We start from the raw sequence: 11081 nt of genomic DNA, 5'->3' as shown, positions 1-11081 counted from the left end.
GCTGGCACATACGTAATCCTATTCCATAATGTATATGTACGGAAAATTTCATCGAGATTGCTTAAGTATTACAAAAATTACAATGTCTAGTTTCTTCTCACCACCATGTATATAAATTCTTAACAAAAATCGTGGAAATGAGAGGATGCCAGTGGATGGTGTAGTAGATCAGTGACATCGACTGCTAAAAACCAAAGCTCCAGCTTTGGTTCAGCCACACAATTTTCTCAATAAGTTAGAATAGGAGCATGAAGTTTAACAGTGGCTGAGTGCCTTTTCACATATGCTCAGAACATTCCAATATATATTTTATAGCACCCAACTACTTTCATTGAAAAAGAACATTTTAATGAAACCTGGTATTTTCACGTGTAAAATGAGATTGCTGGTCAACAGGTGCTTTTCTTGTTAAATAGTTCAAACTTATTTTTACAACAAAGACAGTTCTACAATTTCCTTAAAAACAAAATTCTCTGAATTTTCCATATTCCAGACCAAGAACCAAAATTTTCAATACCAAATCGTTAGGGCAATTAGTGTACATGTTTGCGAGATCACTATATTTCAGCTAAATGCACACTTAGAATCCCATTTAACCAAGTTCTGAAATATTTACTTCACATGTAAACGTAATAACAAGGGAAACACAGTATTAATTAACTGTTGAATAAGGGGAGGGAAGAAAGTATCACATGTATGTACAGTGGGATCCATGAGTATTACCGTGCAAATTGTCCATGACTATTTTCATTAATTTTTCTCTCACATCCTGTGTGTTGTTAAGCGATGATTTTTTATGTATGCTGGTGCAGAAGTTGTTAACAGCTTGTTTTGAGTTTTCTTTTAATTCTTGAAGCTGTTATTGGGTCAAATAAAGTGTACGAACATAGTGATGGACAATTTGCATGGTAATACTCATGGATCCCACTGTACATAACAAGGAATCATTTTTATAAAAAATCATAAATGACTGTGTAAATAATACGATAATTATAGTACAATTTAATAACATACGCATTGTTGCCAATAACTACCCATCAAAAAACACTAAAAAAGCAAAAGTGGAAAATTCCAATCCACTATTGTAGTAGATTTCTACATGAAAATAGTTAAAATTTTACTGTAACTACTGGTAATAGTCAGTATATCGAACTGAAGTAAATTTGTCGACAAGTTTTAACTTTTTGCTTGCCCTTTCTCTTTCTCTCTCTGTTCGAAAATCTACTTTTAGTGTACTGCTAAAAAATGCTGACTTTATCCAGAAACAGTAAATTTGACTAACATATCCATGACTTTTCCAGGATTTCCAGACTGGTAGACATCCTGAATCTATGTGATTGATTCATATGCTTGCCAAGCAGGACTAATAAACGAAAAATTCATTAAAATATTTATTGGACTATAAAATTTTATATGCTTTTAAAAATTTACAAAACTCCAATTCCCGATAACAAAAACATTTTCTTGCGACAGCAGTGTCACAAAAAAATATATACTGTACTTATGTTTTTCTTTGTGCCTAAGATTTTTGGAAGACAAATTTTATTCATCGTAGTAGTTAGTTTTACAGAAACTACAAATTTTACCAGAATTCAAATATGTACATATCTATAGTGTTAAGATGTAAATATTTCATTTCTGGTTAAAATAAGCCTATCCATTTTACTTTACTAATAGTTCACTGAAACTGTTCAAGATTCAAAATTTGATTACTTTGTTGCGTTTAATCTAAAAATTACTTACTGTTGAGCTGTGTACCATGAATTATAATAAACGTAATGCTAAATATACAGGGTGATCCAAATTTTTGTCCCACACTCGTTTCACTGTTGAAACGTGCCATGTTCCTTGCCATTCGTTATCTTTCCTCAGTTTTAGATGACTGAAAATGACATTCAAGCTGTGACAAATCGTGTCCAATTGCAGCCTGGATGTAATACCTGCACATGGAGAATTTTGTCCATCCCATCATATCAAACTTGGAGGATATCAAAGAGGTGCACTTCATGCAAAATGGTGCAACACCCCAATTTGCCCTGATAACATTGGTTTAACTTGCTGATGATCTTCCTGGCAAGTCATCGAGCATCATGGGAATGTTGAGTGGCCTGAGAGATGTCTTAACACCATTGGATTTTTTCTCTGGAGGTACCTTAAAGAGAATGCTTGCCAGAAACTTTGAGATGTAAATGCTTTGGAAGCGGTACTTCAAGAGGACTGGGGAGAGTTGAGTTTCAAATGACAATGTCTATGTTGAATTCTAAAAGGCAAGGAACAGTGGAATGAGTCCTTCAACACAACAGTGAAAAAGTGGGACAAAGTTGGATCACCCTGAATATGTGAAAGATTACAATTACAAATTAACCAATATAAGGTTTTGAGAAATACTTAATCTGCATTTGTAGTCACTTCAATGACAAAATGTTAACTATTCTTAGTAGGTGCTGTGTAGATTTATGATGCTCTGGCCAAGTTTTGCAGTCCTATATTCCAGTCAGATCTAGTCCTAATAGGTTTAAGTTTCAGCCTAACACCCTCCTCTCACAATGAAAGATGTAACTCTAGTAAATGAAGACGATCAAGGTGTATGTCAATGTAGGATCCGAGCGCTATGAGTTCTGTTGGTAGACGGGTTTCTTGAGTCAGTTGTCAACATGGTGCCAATCAAAGTTACCTTTTGCCAAGGTCCTTCCTGCCTGTAAGTGTTGCCACCTATGAATCTGAACTTTGTCAGCGTCATCAGGCTCTTCAGCCTGAGTGGCTACAGACATGTTGTATGGAGGAAAGTTGTAACGAAAAATTACCATCTTAAATGCAATGGTCCCTCTGATAAAACATCAATTTTCTCAAAATTCTTCGAAAGGACTGTGTAAAACATTGTAATACTCCAAAAACTGAACCTGCTCTGCAACACGAGAAAAAAGCTTCATTAAGCAATCAATGAGTCTTTCTTAAATCGGTAAGTTCAGCATGGCCATGTTAAAGTTGTTAAATGACGACGACTCTGTATCCCAAGAATATAATTATTCTTTAGATGCCTAAATATGTGTGTAACCACACATGTGTCTTTCCAGTGACTTATTGCAAGGGTTGGTTATTGTGCTTGCTCAATAACAAACTTATTGTGCGAGGTAGATTCATATGAACCAAGATGGTCCCTACCTAAAAATGACCAAAATGTAATTACTTGTTTAAATTTTCGATTCTTCGAACATTTGTTAGGATTCGATGTTCTCCAAATTGAGAAAAATAATATGCGACTCTACAGTTTGTGAAGATAATTACTTTTAACACGTTGCGAATTTTAGACTGTCTCAATAGTAGATATAGTTATCTGGTGCAAATAATAATACTTGCCCAGAGATATGATAATCTACATAGACATTCTGCCACCATTATACTTATTTTAGCTTGTATTGCACTCTGATTTGGGACTGAATTTAACTGCATGCATAACAGCACAAGCGGTCATTCTTCAATCTGGTCACAAACTACTCGAGCTGGAAACATTGTTTGGATGCAAAGGCGACACACCCAACCATACCCAACCCTGTTTGTTGATGACCTGCGAGGGGTAAGACCGCTCCCTCAAAATTCTGAGAAACATCGAAGTGCTCGGTTCCTACACTGACATCCACTATAGGGAAGCAAAGATAGGTCTTTTAAATTACTTTGGCTCATACATGGTTTCTTAATTTGGAGGAAAAATTTGCACTATAACATTACAAAGGGTACTAAAAACCTGATAATGTGAATTTCAACCACATAAAGAGGTACAATCTTGTACAAATAAGAAAAAGGCACCCACCATATACAATACACGTTAACAACTTTTTCCATATCACTACATCACTATATTGTGTGGTTAACCTTTAGTAGATGGATGGGTGTATATATCGCAGCACCATGTGGCAGCAATTTACGATTTAATTACAACTAACTAACTAACTCTCTAGCCTTCTTAAACCCGAAGGTTCATGGCTGCAGCAACACAGGCCTTCCATGTTTCCCTATTTTGAGCAAGTTCTATATACTTTTTTCCATCCCTACCGATTTCCCTTAGGTCCATCTCAACGTTGTCCCTCCATCTTCGTCTTGGCCTTCCTACAGGTCTCTTACCATAAGGTTTCCCAACAAGAATCCTGTAAACTCCTCGTTCCTCTCCCATTCGTGCCACATGGCCTGCCCACCTAAGTCTTCTTGATTTAATTATTCTAATAATATCTGGACATGAATACAAATTATGTAGTTCTAAATTATGTAACCTTCTCCACTCACCTGTCTCCTCATCCCTTTTAGGTCCAAATATTTTCCTAAGGATCTTATTTTCAAATACTCTCAATTTATGTTCCTCTTTCAATGTAAGGGACCAAGTTTCACATGCATATAATACTACAGGCAAAATTACTGTTTTGTATATTTTAACTTTCAGTTTCTTAGATATTAAACGAGAAGACAAAAGTTTATGAAGAGAGAAGTAACATGCATTTCCTGAATTAAGCCTACTTTTTATTTCCTCTTTAATATAATTTTCATTTGTTAATATTACTCCTAAGTATTTGAATTTGGAAACTGGTTCAAACGAGTTGTTATCAATAATTAGATTTTGATTATTACCTAACACTTGGTTTCGGCCTGTAAGCATATATTTAGTTTTCTCTTTGTTAACTTCCAAACCTATCTCTTTAGCAGTTTTGAAAAATATTTTAGCATTATTCTTAATTGTATTCACATCATCCCCCAGTAAGTCTACATCATCTGCATATGCTAACAACTGAGTCACACCATTTAATTTTAGTCCTTCTTTAGTTTCTTTTACCTTCCTAACAGCATATTCTAAGGCAAAATTAAAGAGCAATGGAGATAATGCATCTCCTTGTTTTAACCCATCATGAATTGTAAATTTGTCAGACATATTAATACCCACACGAATTTTACTTTCTGTTTCACTGGTGCATACTTTTATCATACTAACAAGCTTCTTAGGTATTCCAAGCTCAACTAATATATTATATAGTTTATCTCTTTTGACTGAATCATATGCTTTTTTGAAATCAGTGAATAGCTGATGGACATTTTGATTATATTCCCACTTTTTTTCAAGTGTCTGTCTGATGTGAAAAATTTGATCTGTAGTTGATCTGTTACGTTTAAATCCACATTGATAATCACCTATAATTTCATTAGCATATGGGGTTAGTCTTGTTAAAATAATGTTAGATAATATTTTATATGTTGTTGAGAGTAGAGAAATTCCACGGTAATTATTGCAGTTCATTTTATCACCTTTTTTAAACACAGGAACAATTATGGATTCTTTCCACTGTTGAGGGATTTCTTCTTTATTCCATATTAAACAGATTAATTTATGAATTTGATACATTAATGAATTTCCACCATATTTAATTAACTCAGCTGGTATTAAATCAATGCCAGGTGCTTTGTTATTCTTTAGCCTTTTAATAGCATCTTTAACTTCAGTCAAGTTGGGTTCTGGAACTAAAGGTTCTGCTGTGTGGACTTCATTCACTTCTGATTTATCTCCTACATGGACATTTAAAAGGTCATTAAAGTAGTTCTTCCATCTATTTAGAATATCACTTGGGTCAGCTAGAAAATCACCGTCTTTATCTTTTATCAAGTTTACTTTAGGTTGCCACCCCTTTCTAAATTCATTTACACCTTTATATAAATCTCGTGATATTTTTATTTTTGCTGTTTGTTTCAATTTCGTTAATTTTGGTTTTCAAGTAATCTCTTTTTTTACTTCTAAACGTGCGGTTAACTTCTCGCTTTATTCTATTATAATTGTTTAGATTTGTATCATCAGAGTTATTTAACCACCTAAGTCTAGCCTGATTTCTTATTTCTATTAGATTATGACATTCATTATCAAACCATGGCTTACTTTTTCTCGGTTTATGGTATCCTATACTTTCTTTAGCTGCTGATTCTATTGCATTACGTATGTGCTCCCAATTCTTATTTACGTCTGTTTGATTTATATTTTCATCATCATTTAAATCCTGCAAAACATCAAATCTATTTGACAGTTTAATTTGGTAATCTTTCTTAATTCTTTCATCAGTAAACTTTCCTGTATCAAATTTTAGAACTTTTAGATTCTGTTGCTTATGATTTATCACTGAGAGTCTTTCTCTTAATTTAGCAATTACTAAATAATGGTCACTAGCACAGTCAGCACCTCTATGTGTACGAACGTCAATTATACTAGTATGCCTTCTCTTATCAATGAGAATATGATCTATCTGATTGTGAGTTTTACCATCTGGAGAAGACCAGGTATATTTATGGATATCTTTATGTTTAAAAGTGGTACTTTTCACAATTAAATTCTTTGAGGTTGCAAAAGTAATCAATCTTATACCATTATCATTACTTAATTCATGAAGACTTTCTTTACCAATCGTGGGTTTAAATGTCTCTTCTTTGCCAATTTGTGCATTACAGTCACCTAACAGAATTAATTACAACTACTTTGCATTCCAATATTATAACCCACTGAGGTACTCCACCAACTTATGGCTTCATGATAACACTGGTCTACATATGAAATATTTTTTTCTGCTGACTTAGATATTTTAACTGATTCTATATAATTTGAGGTCGCTGATTCCAAATATGTAGTCAGAAAAAGTGTATCACGTCACAATTTTTCACAAATCACATTTGAAAATTTTCACAATATTATAATACTGGGCTAAACGCCAACAATTTTCCATATACATATCTGCACATAATGAAATAATAGGACTAAAAATAGGTGGCGTAGCTGATAACAGATATTAAGTTGCATTGTTTCACAAGTCACATTTCCAAATTTTCAGAAAATTATATCCGGCTACATTCCAACAGCACTTGCAAAGAGATTGCGTCGTAGTCAGATGTCCATGCAGAGTATCACGTCACGTTGTTTACAAACATACGTTTCTATTTTCCCAATAGGGAGTTCTTAATGGACAAAAAGTTTTAGGCAATTCCGGCAAATTGATCAATTTGTTTCACGAGCACATTCGGTCAACACCTGATGCCTGTACTTATGCTAAACTTAACATACACCACAGAATAGCACAACATGCATACCTACTTAGGCAAAAATTTTCGTTTCTTTGATTTTCTGGAGTAGGTGGCCTCAGGAACGTCACGCTTCAAGCACCAGCAATAGTCGGCCATCATGTTTTCATTCCATCTCCCCTGATATCGGTGCTCCATGGTTTTTATGTCTTGGTGGAAGCGTTCGCCCTGTTCTTCAAGATTGGACGGAAATACATCTAAGTGGCTGTGCAGGAAGTGAAGCTTGGCACTCATATTTACTCCTAACTTTTGAAACGTCACCAACAAATTTTCAACTAGAACCTCGTAGTTCTGCGCTCTGAAGTTTCCAAGAAAGTTTGTAATGACATCAGAAAAGGCACACATGCATTTTTTTCTGTGCGGTTCATTGTTTGTAAGAATTCTTCATCTTTCATTAGCATCCTTATCTGAGGACCATCAAAAATACCTGCTTTGACTTTCTCATGCGTCAATGCAGGAAATTTTGAGCAAATGTATTTAAAGCAAGCCCCATTCTTATCCAGAGCTTTTACATACTGCTTCATTAATCCCAACTTAATGTGCAGTGGAGGAAGTAACACTTTCTTAGAATCAACAAGCGGCTTGTTCTGATGTTTTTCGCCCCGACTTCAAAGCTTTTCCTAGCAGGCCACAGTCTTCGTACCCAATGTTCGTTCCTTGCTCGACTGTCCCATAAACACAAAAAGCATGGATATTTCGTGAAACCTGCTCGTTGACCAAGTAACATTGAAATGCCCTTGAGATCTCCGCACACAAGCCAACTGTCATTTGCATACTTTATGTTTCGAAGCAGTTCTTTCATTGTTTCGTAGATTTCCTTCAAATGTACGGAGTGGCCAACAGAATGGATGCTAACTTATTGCCATTATGCAGCAACACACACTTCAAACTCCTCTTCGAGCTATCAATAAAAAGCCTCCATTTTTCTGCATTATACGTACATCCCATAGCTTCAATTAGTCCCTTCACATTTGTACAATAGACAAGTTCTTCGTCCCTTTGAAAATATCTTAATAGATGCCTCTCTCTGTCCCGATACATGTTCCAGACGCTAACATATTTCTTTCCTTTAGTCTACACAGGTCCTGCATACTTTATGAGGTGCCCAGGATTTATCTTGGTCACCCAATTTAATTCTGAAATATGCACTATATGCTTTCCTTACAATGTCAGTAATATTTGTCCTTTGTTTTGGGGATAACAATGCTCGAATAACTGATTGAAATAATATTCATTATAATATTCCATGTGCTGCCATCTTGTGACCTCTTTACGGACTACGTTGTTTCATTGCTCTAAATATACATCCCTAATCTTAGATAATTTTCTATTTTCCTCCGAAACCTGACGTGATAGAAAAAAACGGATTTCGGTTTTGGATTTACCGCCCCCGAATTACTAAAGAACAACCATCAGCCTCCAGTCAGCAAAATGGACGTAGACCAGTGTAATACATAATAGTATTTCATGCTTACTGCAAATTATTGTTGCTCACTTGCAGGTACGTACATGTATTTTTCAACTCATCTTCATGAGCCAGAAGTTGATTTGGCTAACTCTATGATCTTGCCACCCCAGGGTGTTATATCGCTTGAACATTGTTACTGATGTACTTGTTTCATCTGTCCTGCTGCAGTAAAGGATTTTTTGCATGTTTTTTTTCTATTTGCTTTCATGGAACTTGTATGATGGCCTAGTGGTAACGATGTAGTCCTGCAATCAAGGGGTCCCAAGTTCGATACCTGGTGGACGCACATGTTGGTTCAGATCCTACTTCAAACTGTAGGTTCAGTCCCAACTAGCCTATTGGTGCAAAAAGTGAACCTAATGCACAACATAATTCATGTTGAGGGGAATAAACAAAGTGGTTGATAATATAAGACGTGGAGACCCGATGGTAAGGGACCTATACGAAGGCCAAGACGAAGATGGAGGCACAATGTTGAGATGGACCTAAAGGAAATTGGTAGGGATGGAAAAGAGTATATAGATCTTGCTCAAGATAGGGACAGATGGAAGGCCTGTGTTGCTGCAGCCATGAACCTTCGGGTTTAAGAAGGCTAGAGAGTTAGTTTAGTTAGTTAGCGAGTTACTAAAGATATATCCGCAAAACTTACTCTATTAATTTCGGTGGCCTCTGAGAACTTGATGCTTCACTGTTACTGTTACATCTTTTATACATCTGTTATATCTTTAGTAACTCCCTTCCGAAATCGAAAACATTTAATAAATCTCTTGAGTTTGAGTCTTTGTTTTAAATCCACTTTATGCACAGTAAGGATAACACTACGGAACAGCCATGTTGTATCCTGTTAGCGAATATATGTTCTTAACTAATTTTGGCATGCTGATTTCATATTTGCCACTCATTTTTCTCCATCACGTACCATTATCGAGATACGCATGACGTCATATTTCTAGAATCATGCAAATTTCGTTTTTGACGAAAACATGAAATAACATGCTGTACTGTTCATTTTTCATGTTTCTGAAAGGTGTGAGGTGCATTACCCTAACCTGTTTTGTCACGAAATAATTCGAAATGAATTGCAAAATGCAAAATATACTCTTAAACATGAAATTTACCTTTTATATACAGACGCGACACTTCCTGAAGTCTGACGTATCCTGTAAGTTATGCAATTCACGGAAAACTGTTTAATTCTGCTGCAAATATTTGAGAAGCAAAAATTAACCCCTTTACACAGGAATAAACTTAATACTCTGGTAACTACATAAATGAGCTATTAGAAGGGATAAGTTTATTTTGTGTAATAAGTGCAGTTTTTAAATCAAATTTAGGATTATATTCACAATTTTAAAACCAAAATGTCATCTTATATAGCACTTTTAATGTGATTATTCACCACTATAACACCGAAATTTTAGTTTATTTACCGCTTTTGAACCCAAAATCGACTGTTTTTGTACCGAAATTTTGCTTTTTTATTTACCGAAAATATGTGCCTCTGCATATTTGGTATAATATGGGTACTGTATGCACTGCTGAATTCTGCTTTTCTTGTAATCTGGCAACACTGAAAACTGTTTGTGTGCCAAATCATCATGTATACCTTCAGTTGTGTGTTGTGTGTTGGTGTGAAAGGTTTATTGAATCCTGATTGCTACAATAAAATATATTATTATATATCATAATAAATAAACATGCAGTTTACAGCATTTGATTTGTGTAGTGACACAGTGGACTGTGCTGTGGTAAAGTATATCGACTGAAAGAACCCCTTAGCTGTGTATATTGCCCTAACACATTCTGTTACATTTCTGACCAATGCACTCCAAATTGCAATGTAAAAACATCACAGATAGTGTACCGCTTGTACTTTGGTTGTCATTGGGAGATCAAGACCGCCCATGTGCCTTACATGGTACATGTCATAGTTGTGGTTGAATGGTGTTCATTCAATGTCTTTTGATGTATCTATGATATGGCTTCAACCAAGAGACCACGTGACAGATTGTTATTTTTGTTGCACTGTAATGCGTGGCAATTTCTCGAAGAATAAAAGCATGTGTGTATGCCGATTTGCAAAAGTCGGTACCACATAGTAAGGGATTCCCAATTCCTAAATCACTATCCACTACATTGGAATTGAACATTCCTTGTGACCAGGAAGGTTCTTTCAAATATAAAAGATAGTGTCAGATAGAAAAAGATCGGTAGGTTACTTTCTTGCACGATAAATTTCAAATCTTTTATTTCATCTGGAAATTAATTGAATAACATCACCCGATATAGGTGCGCCTGGTACTGGACATGACCAATGTTGTCAGTACACTTTGTATTTTTTTATTTTTTTTTATGAATATGGCATAATTAACAGATTAACACCATAAATTGTCTGTAATGCACAGAATTACTCCCACATTCCGTAATATGCCTTCATTGCACAGTACTACATGCACAGGGAACTTTACTTTTTACTTTCTATGCATAGAATGCATAAAAATGTATCGTTCTAATATCA

Source organism: Lepisma saccharinum, chromosome 9 (genome assembly GCF_977018435.1).
Source record: "Lepisma saccharinum chromosome 9, izLepSacc3.1, whole genome shotgun sequence".
Lineage (NCBI taxonomy): Eukaryota > Metazoa > Arthropoda > Insecta > Zygentoma > Lepismatidae > Lepisma > Lepisma saccharinum.
The sequence above is the reverse complement of the archived record's forward strand: the minus strand, read 5'-3'. Positions refer to the sequence as shown.